The sequence below is a fragment of the Notolepis coatsorum genome (assembly GCF_963971535.1).
Source record: "Notolepis coatsorum genome assembly, chromosome: 12".
NCBI lineage: Eukaryota > Metazoa > Chordata > Actinopteri > Aulopiformes > Paralepididae > Notolepis > Notolepis coatsorum.
In genome coordinates this window covers 126,661,955-126,681,639 of record NC_140176.1, presented here as the reverse complement: position 1 = coordinate 126,681,639, position 19,685 = coordinate 126,661,955, and the positions used below count along the sequence as shown (strand labels likewise).

The window sequence follows — 19,685 nt, the reverse complement described above, 5'->3', positions numbered from 1 at the left end:
ACACACTGAGAGACACACTGAGAGACACACTGAGACACACTGAGAGACACACTGAGAGACACACTGAGAGACACACTGAGAGACACACTGAGACACACACTGAGAGACACACTGAGAGACACACTGAGAGACACACACTGAGAGACACACTGAGAGACACACTGAGAGACACACTGAGACACACACTGAGAGACACACACTGAGAGACACACTGAGAGACACACTGAGAGACACACTGAGAGACACACTGAGAGACACACACACTGAGACACACACACTGAGAGACACACTGAGAGACACACTCTGACGGTGAGGAGACACACACACTGAGACACACACTGAGAGACACACTGAGAGACACACTGAGAGACACACACACTGAGACACACACACTGAGAGACACACTGAGAGACACACTCTGACGGTGAGGAGACACACACACTGAGACACACACTCTGACGGTGAGGAGACACACACACTGAGACACACACTCTGACGGTGAGGAGACACACACACTGAGACACACACACTGAGACACACACACTGAGAGACACACACTGAGACACACACTCTGACGGTGAGGAGACACACACACTGAGACACACACACTGAGAGACACACTGAGATACACACTGAGACACACACTGAGAGACACACTGAGAGACACACACTGAGAGACACACTGAGAGACACACACTGAGAGACACACACTGAGAGACACACTGAGAGACACACTGAGACACACACTGAGACACACACTGAGAGACACACACTGAGAGACACACTGAGAGACACACACTGAGAGACACACTGAGACACACACTGAGACACACACTGAGACACACACTGAGACACACACTCTGACGGTGAGGAGACACACACACTGAGACACACACTCTGAGACACACACACTGAGAGACACACACTGAGACACACTGAGAGACACACACTGACGGTGAGGAGACACACACACTGAGACACACACACTGAGAGACACACTGAGAGACACACACTGAGACACACTGAGAGACACACACTGACGGTGAGGAGACACACACACTGAGACACACACACTGAGACACACACTGAGACACACACACTGAGAGACACACTGAGAGACACACTGAGAGACACACTGAGACACACACACTGAGAGACACACTGAGAGACACACTGAGAGACACACTGAGACACACACACTGAGAGACACACTGAGACACACACTCTGACGGTGAGGAGACACACACACTGAGACACACACACTGAGACACACACTGAGAGACACACTGAGAGACACACTGAGAGACACACTGAGACACACACACTGAGAGACACACTGAGACACACACTCTGACGGTGAGGAGACACACACACTGAGACACACACACTGAGACACACACTGAGAGACACACTGAGAGACACACTGAGACACACACTGAGAGACACACTGAGACACACACACTGAGACACACACTGAGAGACACACTGAGACACACACTGAGAGACACACTGAGAGACACACTGAGACACACACTGAGACACACTGAGAGACACACTGAGAGACACACACTGAGACACACACTGAGACACACTGAGAGACACACTGAGAGACACACTGAGAGACACACTGAGAGACACACACTGAGAGACACACTGAGAGACACACACTGAGAGACACACTGAGAGACACACTGAGAGACACACTGAGACACACACTGAGAGACACACTGAGAGAGACACACTGAGAGACACACTGAGAGACACACACTGAGAGACACACACTGAGAGACACACTGAGAGACACACTGAGAGACACACACTGAGAGACACACTGAGAGACACACACTGAGAGACACACTGAGAGACACACTGAGAGACACACTGAGAGACACACTGAGACACACACACTGAGAGACACACTGAGACACACACTGAGACACACTGAGAGACACACTGAGAGACACACACTGAGACACACACTGAGACACACTGAGAGACACACTGAGAGACACACTGAGAGACACACTGAGAGACACACACTGAGAGACACACTGAGAGACACACACTGAGAGACACACTGAGAGACACACTGAGAGACACACTGAGACACACACTGAGAGACACACTGAGAGAGACACACTGAGAGACACACTGAGAGACACACACTGAGAGACACACACTGAGAGACACACTGAGAGACACACTGAGAGACACACACTGAGAGACACACTGAGAGACACACACTGAGAGACACACTGAGAGACACACTGAGAGACACACTGAGAGACACACTGAGACACACACACTGAGAGACACACTGAGAGACACACTGAGAGACACACTGAGAGACACACTGAGAGACACACACTGAGACACACACACTGAGAGACACACTGAGACACACACACTGAGAGACACACTGAGAGACACACTGAGAGACACACACTGAGAGACACACACTGAGAGACACACTGAGAGACACACTGAGAGACACACTGAGAGACACACTGAGAGACACACACTGAGAGACACACTGAGACACACTGAGAGACACACTGAGAGACACACACTGAGACACACTGAGACACACTGAGAGACACACTGAGAGACACACTGAGAGACACACTGAGAGACACACACTGAGACACACACTGAGAGACACACTGAGAGACACACTGAGAGACACACTGAGAGACACACTGAGAGACACACACTGAGAGACACACACTGAGACACACACTGAGAGACACACACTGAGAGACACACTGAGAGACACACACTGAGACACACTGAGAGACACACACTGAGACACACACTGAGAGACACACACTGAGACACACACTGAGAGACACACTGAGAGACACACTGAGAGACACACACTGAGAGACACACTGAGAGACACACTGAGAGACACACTGAGAGACACACACTGAGAGACACACTGAGAGACACACTGAGAGACACACTGAGAGACACACTGAGAGACACACTGAGAGACACACTGAGACACACACTGAGAGACACACTGAGAGACACACACTGAGACACACTGAGACACACTGAGAGACACACACTGAGAGACACACAGAGACACACACTGAGACACACTGAGAGACACACACTGAGAGACACACTGAGAGACACACTGAGAGACACACTGAGAGACACACTGAGAGACACACACTGAGACACACACTGAGAGACACACACTGAGAGACACACTGAGAGACACACTGAGAGACACACTGAGAGACACACACTGAGAGAGACACACTGAGAGACACACACTGAGAGACACACTGAGACACACTGAGAGACACACTGAGAGACACACTGAGACACACTGAGAGACACACTGAGAGACACACTGAGAGACACACTGAGAGACACACTGAGAGACACACACTGAGAGACACACACTGAGAGACACACTGAGAGACACACACTGAGAGACACACACTGAGAGACACACTGAGAGACACACACTGAGAGACACACACTGAGACACACTGAGAGACACACACTGAGAGACACACTGAGAGACACACTGAGAGACACACACTGAGACACACTGAGAGACACACACTGAGAGACACACTGAGACACACACTGAGAGACACACTGAGAGACACACACTGAGAGACACACTGAGCCACACACACTGAGACACACACTGAGAGACACACACTGAGCCACACACTCTGACGGTGAGGAGACACACACACTGAGACACACACTCTGACGGTGAGGAGACACACACACTGAGACACACACTCTGACGGTGAGGAGACACACACACTGAGACACACACTCTGACGGTGAGGAGACACACACACTGAGACACACACTCTGACGGTGAGGAGACACACACACTGAGACACACACACTGAGAGACACACTGAGAGACACACTGAGAGACACACTGAGACACACTGAGAGACACACACTGAGAGACACACACTGAGAGACACACTGAGAGACACACTGAGAGACACACTGAGAGACACACACTGAGAGACACACTGAGACACACACTGAGAGACACACTGAGAGACACACACTGAGAGACACACACTGAGAGACACACTGAGAGACACACTGAGAGACACACTGAGAGACACACACTGAGACACACTGAGACACACTGAGAGACACACACTGAGAGACACACACTGAGAGACACACTGAGAGACACACTGAGAGACACACACTGAGAGACACACTGAGAGACACACACTGAGAGACACACTGAGAGACACACACTGAGAGACACACTGAGAGACACACTGAGAGACACACACTGAGAGACACACACTGAGAGACACTGAGAGACACACACTGAGACACACTGAGAGACACACACTGAGAGACACACTGAGAGACACACTGAGAGACACACTGAGAGACACACTGAGAGACACACTGAGAGACACTGAGAGACACACTGAGACACACACTGAGACACACTGAGAGACACACTGAGAGACACACTGAGAGACACACTGAGAGACACACACTGAGAGACACACTGAGACACACTGAGAGACACACACTGAGAGACACACACTGAGAGACACACTGAGAGACACACACTGAGAGACACACTGAGAGACACACTGAGAGACACACACTGAGAGACACACACTGAGAGACACACACTGAGAGACACACTGAGAGACACACACTGAGAGACACACACTGAGACACACACTGAGAGACACACACTGAGACACACTGAGACACACACTGAGAGACACACACTGAGAGACACACACTGAGACACACTGAGAGACACACACTGAGAGACACACTGAGAGACACACTGAGAGACACACTGAGAGACACACTGAGAGACACACTGAGAGACACACACTGAGACACACACTGAGAGACACACTGAGACACACACTGAGAGACACACACTGAGAGACACACTGAGAGACACACTGAGAGACACACTGAGAGACACACTGAGAGACACACACTGAGAGACACACTGAGAGACACACACTGAGAGACACACTGAGAGACACACACTGAGAGACACACTGAGAGACACACTGAGAGACACACACTGAGAGACACACTGAGACACACACTGAGAGACACACTGAGAGACACACTGAGAGACACACACTGAGACACACTGAGAGACACACTGAGATACACACTGAGAGACACACTGAGAGACACACTGAGAGACACACTGAGACACACACACTGAGAGACACACTGAGAGACACACTGAGAGACACTGAGAGACACACACTGAGAGACACACTGAGAGACACACTGAGACACACTGAGAGACACTGAGAGACACACTGAGAGACACACTGAGAGACACACTGAGAGACACACACAGAGAGACACACTGAGAGACACACTGAGAGACACTGAGAGACACACACTGAGAGACACACTGAGAGACACACTGAGAGACACACACTGAGAGACACACACTGAGAGACACACACTGAGAGACACTGAGAGACACACACTGAGACACACTGAGAGACACACACTGAGAGACACACTGAGACACACACTGAGAGACACACTGAGAGACACACTGAGAGACACACTGAGACACACTGAGAGACACACTGAGAGACACACACTGAGAGACACACTGAGAGACACACTGAGAGACACACTGAGAGACACACACTGAGAGACACTGAGAGACACACACTGAGACACACTGAGAGACACACACTGAGAGACACACTGAGAGACACACTGAGAGACACACTGAGAGACACACTGAGAGACACACTGAGAGACACTGAGAGACACACTGAGAGACACACACTGAGACACACTGAGAGACACACTGAGAGACACACTGAGAGACACACTGAGAGACACACACTGAGAGACACACTGAGACACACTGAGAGACACACACTGAGAGACACACACTGAGAGACACACTGAGAGACACACACTGAGAGACACACTGAGAGACACACTGAGAGACACACTGAGAGACACACACTGAGAGACACACACTGAGAGACACACACTGAGAGACACACTGAGAGACACACACTGAGAGACACACACTGAGACACACACTGAGAGACACACACTGAGACACACTGAGACACACACTGAGAGACACACACTGAGAGACACACACTGAGACACACTGAGAGACACACACTGAGAGACACACTGAGAGACACACTGAGAGACACACTGAGAGACACACTGAGAGACACACTGAGAGACACACACTGAGACACACACTGAGAGACACACTGAGACACACACTGAGAGACACACACTGAGAGACACACACTGAGAGACACACTGAGAGACACACTGAGAGACACACTGAGAGACACACTGAGAGACACACACTGAGAGACACACTGAGAGACACACACTGAGAGACACACTGAGAGACACACACTGAGAGACACACTGAGAGACACACTGAGAGACACACACTGAGAGACACACTGAGACACACACTGAGAGACACACTGAGAGACACACTGAGAGACACACACTGAGACACACTGAGAGACACACTGAGATACACACTGAGAGACACACTGAGAGACACACTGAGAGACACACTGAGACACACACACTGAGAGACACACTGAGAGACACACTGAGAGACACTGAGAGACACACACTGAGAGACACACTGAGAGACACACTGAGACACACTGAGAGACACTGAGAGACACACTGAGAGACACACTGAGAGACACACTGAGAGACACACACAGAGAGACACACTGAGAGACACACTGAGAGACACTGAGAGACACACTGAGAGACACACTGAGAGACACACTGAGAGACACACTGAGAGACACACTGAGAGACACACACTGAGAGACACACACTGAGAGACACACACTGAGAGACACTGAGAGACACACACTGAGACACACTGAGAGACACACACTGAGAGACACACTGAGACACACACTGAGAGACACACTGAGAGACACACTGAGAGACACACTGAGACACACTGAGAGACACACTGAGAGACACACACTGAGACACACTGAGAGACACACACTGAGAGACACACTGAGAGACACTGAGAGACACTGAGAGACACTGAGAGACACACACTGAGAGACACACACTGAGAGACACACTGAGACACACACTGAGAGACACACTGAGAGAGACACACTGAGAGACACACTGAGAGACACACACTGAGAGACACACACTGAGAGACACACTGAGAGACACACTGAGAGACACACACTGAGAGACACACTGAGAGACACACACTGAGAGACACACTGAGAGACACACTGAGAGACACACTGAGAGACACACTGAGACACACACACTGAGAGACACACTGAGACACACACTGAGACACACTGAGAGACACACTGAGAGACACACACTGAGACACACACTGAGACACACTGAGAGACACACTGAGAGACACACTGAGAGACACACTGAGAGACACACACTGAGAGACACACTGAGAGACACACACTGAGAGACACACTGAGAGACACACTGAGAGACACACTGAGACACACACTGAGAGACACACTGAGAGAGACACACTGAGAGACACACTGAGAGACACACACTGAGAGACACACACTGAGAGACACACTGAGAGACACACTGAGAGACACACACTGAGAGACACACTGAGAGACACACACTGAGAGACACACTGAGAGACACACTGAGAGACACACTGAGAGACACACTGAGACACACACACTGAGAGACACACTGAGAGACACACTGAGAGACACACTGAGAGACACACTGAGAGACACACACTGAGACACACACACTGAGAGACACACTGAGACACACACACTGAGAGACACACTGAGAGACACACTGAGAGACACACACTGAGAGACACACACTGAGAGACACACTGAGAGACACACTGAGAGACACACTGAGAGACACACTGAGAGACACACACTGAGAGACACACTGAGACACACTGAGAGACACACTGAGAGACACACACTGAGACACACTGAGACACACTGAGAGACACACTGAGAGACACACTGAGAGACACACTGAGAGACACACACTGAGACACACACTGAGAGACACACTGAGAGACACACTGAGAGACACACTGAGAGACACACTGAGAGACACACACTGAGAGACACACACTGAGACACACACTGAGAGACACACACTGAGAGACACACTGAGAGACACACACTGAGACACACTGAGAGACACACACTGAGACACACACTGAGAGACACACACTGAGACACACACTGAGAGACACACTGAGAGACACACTGAGAGACACACACTGAGAGACACACTGAGAGACACACTGAGAGACACACTGAGAGACACACACTGAGAGACACACTGAGAGACACACTGAGAGACACACTGAGAGACACACTGAGAGACACACTGAGACACACACTGAGAGACACACTGAGAGACACACTGAGAGACACACACTGAGACACACTGAGACACACTGAGAGACACACACTGAGAGACACACACTGAGAGACACACAGAGACACACACTGAGACACACTGAGAGACACACACTGAGAGACACACTGAGAGACACACTGAGAGACACACTGAGAGACACACTGAGAGACACACACTGAGACACACACTGAGAGACACACACTGAGAGACACACTGAGAGACACACTGAGAGACACACTGAGAGACACACACTGAGAGAGACACACTGAGAGACACACACTGAGAGACACACTGAGACACACTGAGAGACACACTGAGAGACACACTGAGACACACTGAGAGACACACTGAGAGACACACTGAGAGACACACTGAGAGACACACTGAGAGACACACACTGAGAGACACACACTGAGAGACACACTGAGAGACACACACTGAGAGACACACACTGAGAGACACACTGAGAGACACACACTGAGAGACACACACTGAGACACACTGAGAGACACACACTGAGAGACACACTGAGAGACACACTGAGAGACACACACTGAGACACACTGAGAGACACACACTGAGAGACACACTGAGACACACACTGAGAGACACACTGAGAGACACACACTGAGAGACACACTGAGCCACACACACTGAGACACACACTGAGAGACACACACTGAGCCACACACTCTGACGGTGAGGAGACACACACACTGAGACACACACTCTGACGGTGAGGAGACACACACACTGAGACACACACTCTGACGGTGAGGAGACACACACACTGAGACACACACTCTGACGGTGAGGAGACACACACACTGAGACACACACTCTGACGGTGAGGAGACACACACACTGAGACACACACACTGAGAGACACACTGAGAGACACACTGAGAGACACACTGAGACACACTGAGAGACACACACTGAGAGACACACACTGAGAGACACACTGAGAGACACACTGAGAGACACACTGAGAGACACACACTGAGAGACACACTGAGACACACACTGAGAGACACACTGAGAGACACACACTGAGAGACACACACTGAGAGACACACTGAGAGACACACTGAGAGACACACTGAGAGACACACACTGAGACACACTGAGACACACTGAGAGACACACACTGAGAGACACACACTGAGAGACACACTGAGAGACACACTGAGAGACACACACTGAGAGACACACTGAGAGACACACACTGAGAGACACACTGAGAGACACACTGAGAGACACACACTGAGAGACACACTGAGAGACACACTGAGAGACACACTGAGAGACACACACTGAGAGACACACTGAGAGACACACTGAGAGACACACTGAGAGACACACTGAGAGACACACTGAGACACACACTGAGAGACACACTGAGAGACACACTGAGAGACACACACTGAGACACACTGAGACACACTGAGAGACACACACTGAGAGACACACACTGAGAGACACACAGAGACACACACTGAGACACACTGAGAGACACACACTGAGAGACACACTGAGAGACACACTGAGAGACACACTGAGAGACACACTGAGAGACACACACTGAGACACACACTGAGAGACACACACTGAGAGACACACTGAGAGACACACTGAGAGACACACTGAGAGACACACACTGAGAGAGACACACTGAGAGACACACACTGAGAGACACACTGAGACACACTGAGAGACACACTGAGAGACACACTGAGACACACTGAGAGACACACTGAGAGACACACTGAGAGACACACTGAGAGACACACTGAGAGACACACACTGAGAGACACACACTGAGAGACACACTGAGAGACACACACTGAGAGACACACACTGAGAGACACACTGAGAGACACACACTGAGAGACACACACTGAGACACACTGAGAGACACACACTGAGAGACACACTGAGAGACACACTGAGAGACACACACTGAGACACACTGAGAGACACACACTGAGAGACACACTGAGACACACACTGAGAGACACACTGAGAGACACACACTGAGAGACACACTGAGCCACACACACTGAGACACACACTGAGAGACACACACTGAGCCACACACTCTGACGGTGAGGAGACACACACACTGAGACACACACTCTGACGGTGAGGAGACACACACACTGAGACACACACTCTGACGGTGAGGAGACACACACACTGAGACACACACTCTGACGGTGAGGAGACACACACACTGAGACACACACTCTGACGGTGAGGAGACACACACACTGAGACACACACACTGAGAGACACACTGAGAGACACACTGAGAGACACACTGAGACACACTGAGAGACACACACTGAGAGACACACACTGAGAGACACACTGAGAGACACACTGAGAGACACACTGAGAGACACACACTGAGAGACACACTGAGACACACACTGAGAGACACACTGAGAGACACACACTGAGAGACACACACTGAGAGACACACTGAGAGACACACTGAGAGACACACTGAGAGACACACACTGAGACACACTGAGACACACTGAGAGACACACACTGAGAGACACACACTGAGAGACACACTGAGAGACACACTGAGAGACACACACTGAGAGACACACTGAGAGACACACACTGAGAGACACACTGAGAGACACACACTGAGAGACACACTGAGAGACACACTGAGAGACACACACTGAGAGACACACACTGAGAGACACTGAGAGACACACACTGAGACACACTGAGAGACACACACTGAGAGACACACTGAGAGACACACTGAGAGACACACTGAGAGACACACTGAGAGACACACTGAGAGACACTGAGAGACACACTGAGAGACACACACTGAGACACACTGAGAGACACACTGAGAGACACACTGAGAGACACACTGAGAGACACACACTGAGAGACACACTGAGACACACTGAGAGACACACACTGAGAGACACACACTGAGAGACACACTGAGAGACACACACTGAGAGACACACTGAGAGACACACTGAGAGACACACACTGAGAGACACACACTGAGAGACACACACTGAGAGACACACTGAGAGACACACACTGAGAGACACACACTGAGACACACACTGAGAGACACACACTGAGACACACTGAGACACACACTGAGAGACACACACTGAGAGACACACACTGAGACACACTGAGAGACACACACTGAGAGACACACTGAGAGACACACTGAGAGACACACTGAGAGACACACTGAGAGACACACACTGAGACACACACTGAGAGACACACTGAGACACACACTGAGAGACACACACTGAGAGACACACTGAGAGACACACTGAGAGACACACTGAGAGACACACTGAGAGACACACACTGAGAGACACACTGAGAGACACACACTGAGAGACACACTGAGAGACACACACTGAGAGACACACTGAGAGACACACTGAGAGACACACACTGAGAGACACACTGAGACACACACTGAGAGACACACTGAGAGACACACTGAGAGACACACACTGAGACACACTGAGAGACACACTGAGATACACACTGAGAGACACACTGAGAGACACACTGAGAGACACACTGAGACACACACACTGAGAGACACACTGAGAGACACACTGAGAGACACTGAGAGACACACACTGAGAGACACACTGAGAGACACACTGAGACACACTGAGAGACACTGAGAGACACACTGAGAGACACACTGAGAGACACACTGAGAGACACACACAGAGAGACACACTGAGAGACACACTGAGAGACACTGAGAGACACACACTGAGAGACACACTGAGAGACACACTGAGAGACACACACTGAGAGACACACACTGAGAGACACACACTGAGAGACACTGAGAGACACACACTGAGACACACTGAGAGACACACACTGAGAGACACACTGAGACACACACTGAGAGACACACTGAGAGACACACTGAGAGACACACTGAGACACACTGAGAGACACACTGAGAGACACACACTGAGAGACACACTGAGAGACACACTGAGAGACACACACTGAGAGACACACACTGAGAGACACTGAGAGACACACACTGAGACACACTGAGAGACACACACTGAGAGACACACTGAGAGACACACTGAGAGACACACTGAGAGACACACTGAGAGACACACTGAGAGACACTGAGAGACACACTGAGAGACACACACTGAGACACACTGAGAGACACACTGAGAGACACACTGAGAGACACACTGAGAGACACACACTGAGACACACTGAGAGACACACACTGAGAGACACACACTGAGAGACACACTGAGAGACACACACTGAGAGACACACTGAGAGACACACTGAGAGACACACTGAGAGACACACACTGAGAGACACACACTGAGAGACACACACTGAGAGACACACTGAGAGACACACACTGAGAGACACACACTGAGACACACACTGAGAGACACACACTGAGACACACTGAGACACACACTGAGAGACACACACTGAGAGACACACACTGAGACACACTGAGAGACACACACTGAGAGACACACTGAGAGACACACTGAGAGACACACTGAGAGACACACTGAGAGACACACTGAGAGACACACACTGAGACACACACTGAGAGACACACTGAGACACACACTGAGAGACACACACTGAGAGACACACACTGAGAGACACACTGAGAGACACACTGAGAGACACACTGAGAGACACACTGAGAGACACACACTGAGAGACACACTGAGAGACACACACTGAGAGACACACTGAGAGACACACACTGAGAGACACACTGAGAGACACACTGAGAGACACACACTGAGAGACACACTGAGACACACACTGAGAGACACACTGAGAGACACACTGAGAGACACACACTGAGACACACTGAGAGACACACTGAGATACACACTGAGAGACACACTGAGAGACACACTGAGAGACACACTGAGACACACACACTGAGAGACACACTGAGAGACACACTGAGAGACACTGAGAGACACACACTGAGAGACACACTGAGAGACACACTGAGACACACTGAGAGACACTGAGAGACACACTGAGAGACACACTGAGAGACACACTGAGAGACACACACAGAGAGACACACTGAGAGACACACTGAGAGACACTGAGAGACACACTGAGAGACACACTGAGAGACACACTGAGAGACACACTGAGAGACACACTGAGAGACACACACTGAGAGACACACACTGAGAGACACACACTGAGAGACACTGAGAGACACACACTGAGACACACTGAGAGACACACACTGAGAGACACACTGAGACACACACTGAGAGACACACTGAGAGACACACTGAGAGACACACTGAGACACACTGAGAGACACACTGAGAGACACACACTGAGACACACTGAGAGACACACACTGAGAGACACACTGAGAGACACTGAGAGACACTGAGAGACACTGAGAGACACACACTGAGAGACACACACTGAGAGACACACTGAGAGACACACTGAGAGACACTGAGACACACTGAGAGACACACACTGAGAGACACACTGAGACACACTGAGAGACACACTGAGAGACACACTGAGACACACACTGAGAGACACACTGAGAGACACACTGAGAGACACACTGAGACACACTGAGACACACTGAGAGACACACACTGAGAGACACACACTGAGAGACACACTGAGAGACACACTGAGACACACTGAGAGACACACACTGAGAGACACACTGAGAGACACACTGAGAGACACACTGAGAGACACACTGAGACACACTGAGAGACACACACTGAGAGACACACACTGAGAGACACACTGAGAGACACACTGAGAGACACACACTGAGACACACTGAGAGACACACACTGAGAGACACACTGAGAGACACACTGAGAGACACACTGAGAGACACACTGAGAGACACACTGAGAGACACACACTGAGACACACTGAGAGACACACTGAGAGACACACACTGAGACACACTGAGAGACACACTGAGAGACACACACTGAGAGACACACTGAGAGACACACTGAGAGACACACACTGAGACACACTGAGAGACACACTGAGAGACACACTGAGAGACACACTGAGACACACTGAGAGACACACTGAGAGACACACACTGAGAGACACTGAGAGACACACTGAGAGACACACTGAGAGAGACACACTGAGAGACACACTGAGAGACACACTGAGAGACACACTGAGAGACACACACTGAGAGACACACTGAGAGACACACTGAGAGACACACTGAGAGACACACACTGAGAGAGACACACTGAGAGACACACTGAGAGACACACTGAGAGACACACTGAGAGACACACACTGAGAGAGACACACTGAGAGACACACACTGAGAGACACACTGAGAGAGACACACTGAGAGACACACTGAGAGAGACACACTGAGACACACACTGAGAGACACACTGAGAGAGACACACTGAGAGACACACTGAGAGACACACTGAGAGAGACACTGAGAGACACTGAGAGACACACACTGAGACACACACTGAGAGACACACACTGAGAGACACACTGAGAGACACACTGAGAGACACACTGAGAGACACACACTGAGAGACACACTGAGAGACACACTGAGAGACACACACTGAGAGAGACACACTGAGAGAGACACACTGAGAGACACACACTGAGAGACACACTGAGAGACACACTGAGAGACACACACTGAGAGACACACTGAGAGACACACTGAGAGACACACACTGAGAGACACACTGAGAGAGACACACTGAGACACACACTGAGAGACACACTGAGAGAGACACACTGAGAGACACACACTGAGAGACACACTGAGAGAGACACACTGAGAGACACACTGAGAGAGACACACTGAGACACACACTGAGAGACACACTGAGAGACACACACTGAGAGACACACTGAGAGACACACTGAGAGACACACTGAGAGACACACTGAGAGACACACTGAGACACACTGAGACACACACACTGAGACACACACTGAGAGACACACTGAGAGACACACTGAGAGACACACTGAGAGACACACTGAGAGACACACTGAGACACACTGAGAGACACACTGAGAGACACACACTGAGAGACACACACTGAGAGACACACTGAGAGACACTGAGACACACTGAGAGACACACTGAGACACACACTGAGACACACACTGAGAGACACACTGAGAGACACTGAGACACACACTGAGAGACACACACTGAGAGACACACTGAGAGACACACTGAGAGACACACTGAGAGACACACTGAGAGACACACACTGAGAGACACACACTGAGAGACACACTGAGAGACACACTGAGAGACACTGAGAGACACACTGAGAGACACACACTGAGAGACACACTGAGACACACACACTGAGAGACACACTGAGAGACACACTGAGACACACTGAGAGACACACTGAGAGACACACTGAGAGACACACTGAGAGACACACTGAGAGACACACTGAGAGACACTGAGAGACACACTGAGAGACACACTGAGAGACACACTGAGAGACACACACTGAGAGACACACACTGAGAGACACACTGAGAGACACACTGAGAGACACACACTGAGACACACTGAGAGACACACACTGAGAGACACACTGAGAGACACACTGAGAGACACACTGAGAGACACACTGAGACACACTGAGACACACTGAGAGACACTGAGAGACACACTGAGACACACTGAGAGACACACTGAGAGACACACTGAGAGACACACTGAGACACACTGAGACACACTGAGAGACACACTGAGAGACACTGAGAGACACACTGAGACACACTGAGAGACACACTGAGAGACACACACTGAGAGACACACTGAGACACACTGAGACACACTGAGAGACACACACTGAGAGACACACACTGAGAGACACACTGAGAGACACACTGAGAGACACACTGAGACACACACTGAGAGACACACACTGAGAGACACACTGAGACACACACACTGAGAGACACACTGAGACACACACTGAGAGACACACACTGAGAGACACACTGAGACACACTGAGACACACTGAGACACACTGAGAGACACACTGAGAGACACACTGAGAGAGACACACTGAGAGACACACTGAGAGACACACTGAGAGACACACTGAGAGACACACACTGAGAGACACACTGAGAGACACACACTGAGAGAGACACACTGAGACACACTGAGACACACTGAGACACACTGAGAGACACACTGAGAGACACACACTGAGAGACACACACTGAGAGACACACTGAGAGACACACTGAGAGAGACACACTGAGAGAGACACACTGAGAGACACACTGAGACACACTGAGAGACACACAATGAGAGACACACACTGAGAGACACACACTGAGAGACACACACTGAGAGACACACACACACACTGAGACACACACTGAGAGACACACTGAGAGACACACACTGAGAGACACACTGAGAGACACACTGAGAGACACACTGAGAGACACACTGAGAGACACACACTGAGAGACACACACTGAGAGACACACTGAGAGACACACTGAGAGACACACACTGAGAGACACACACTGAGAGACACACTGAGAGACACACTGAGAGACACACTGAGAGACACACTGAGAGACACACTGAGAGACACACACTGAGAGACACACTGAGACACACTGAGACACACTGAGAGACACACTGAGAGACACACACTGAGACACACTGAGAGACACACACTGAGAGACACACTGAGAGACACTGAGAGACACTGAGAGACACTGAGAGACACACTGAGACACACTGAGAGACACACTGAGACACACTGAGAGACACACTGAGAGACACACTGAGAGACACACTGAGACACACTGAGACACACTGAGAGACACACACTGAGAGACACACACTGAGAGACACACTGAGAGACACACTGAGAGACACACTGAGACACACACTGAGAGACACACACTGAGAGACACACTGAGACACACACACTGAGAGACACACTGAGACACACACTGAGAGACACACACTGAGAGACACACTGAGAGACACACACTGAGAGACACACTGAGACACACTGAGACACACTGAGAGACACACACTGAGAGACACACTGAGAGACACACTGAGAGACACACTGAGAGACACACTGAGAGAGACACACTGAGACACACTGAGAGACACTGAGACACACTGAGAGACACACAATGAGAGACACACACTGAGAGACACACACTGAGAGACACACACTGAGAGACACACACACACTGAGACACACACTGAGAGACACACTGAGAGACACACACTGAGAGACACACTGAGAGACACACTGAGAGACACACACACACACACTGAGAGACACACTGAGAGACACACACTGAGAGACACACTGAGAGACACACACGACACACACTGAGAGACACACTGAGAGACACACACTGAGAGACACACTGAGAGACACACTGAGAGACACACACTGAGAGACACACTGAGAGACACACTGAGACACACTGAGAGACACACACTGAGAGACACACACTGAGAGACACACTGAGAGACACACTGAGAGACACACACTGAGACACACTGAGAGACACACACTGAGAGACACACTGAGAGACACACTGAGAGACACACTGAGAGACACACTGAGAGACACACTGAGAGACACACACTGAGACACACTGAGAGACACACTGAGAGACACACACTGAGACACACTGAGAGACACACTGAGAGACACACACTGAGAGACACACTGAGAGACACACTGAGAGACACACACTGAGACACACTGAGAGACACACTGAGAGACACACTGAGAGACACACTGAGACACACTGAGAGACACACTGAGAGACACACACTGAGAGACACTGAGAGACACACTGAGAGACACACTGAGAGAGACACACTGAGAGACACACTGAGAGACACACTGAGAGACACACTGAGAGACACACACTGAGAGACACACTGAGAGACACACTGAGAGACACACTGAGAGACACACACTGAGAGAGACACACTGAGAGACACACTGAGAGACACACTGAGAGACACACTGAGAGACACACACTGAGAGAGACACACTGAGAGACACACACTGAGAGACACACTGAGAGAGACACACTGAGAGACACACTGAGAGAGACACACTGAGACACACACTGAGAGACACACTGAGAGAGACACACTGAGAGACACACTGAGAGACACACTGAGAGAGACACTGAGAGACACTGAGAGACACACACTGAGACACACACTGAGAGACACACACTGAGAGACACACTGAGAGACACACTGAGAGACACACTGAGAGACACACACTGAGAGACACACTGAGAGAGACACACTGAGAGACACACACTGAGAGAGACACACTGAGAGAGACACACTGAGAGACACACACTGAGAGACACACTGAGAGACACACTGAGAGACACACACTGAGAGACACACTGAGAGACACACTGAGAGACACACACTGAGAGACACACTGAGAGAGACACACTGAGACACACACTGAGAGACACACTGAGAGAGACACACTGAGAGACACACACTGAGAGACACACTGAGAGAGACACACTGAGAGACACACTGAGAGAGACACACTGAGACACACACTGAGAGACACACTGAGAGACACACACTGAGAGACACACTGAGAGACACACTGAGAGACACACTGAGAGACACACTGAGAGACACACTGAGACACACTGAGACACACACACTGAGACACACACTGAGAGACACACTGAGAGACACACTGAGAGACACACTGAGAGACACACTGAGAGACACACTGAGACACACTGAGAGACACACTGAGAGACACACACTGAGAGACACACACTGAGAGACACACTGAGAGACACTGAGACACACTGAGAGACACACTGAGACACACACTGAGACACACACTGAGAGACACACTGAGAGACACTGAGACACACACTGAGAGACACACACTGAGAGACACACTGAGAGACACACTGAGAGACACACTGAGAGACACACTGAGAGACACACACTGAGAGACACACACTGAGAGACACACTGAGAGACACACTGAGAGACACTGAGAGACACACTGAGAGACACACACTGAGAGACACACTGAGACACACACACTGAGAGACACACTGAGAGACACACTGAGACACA

At 50.2% G+C, this 19,685-nt stretch overlaps 1 protein-coding gene across 1 annotated transcript in view; it reads left to right on the top strand.

Annotated features, from left to right (window-relative positions):
* The window catches only part of LOC311238045 (MAGUK p55 subfamily member 2-like), a gene marked incomplete at both ends in the record, with an annotated part of 102,562 nt that overhangs the window by 81,981 nt on the left and 896 nt on the right, over positions 1–19,685 (top strand). The gene's annotated exons all lie outside the window — the stretch shown is intronic.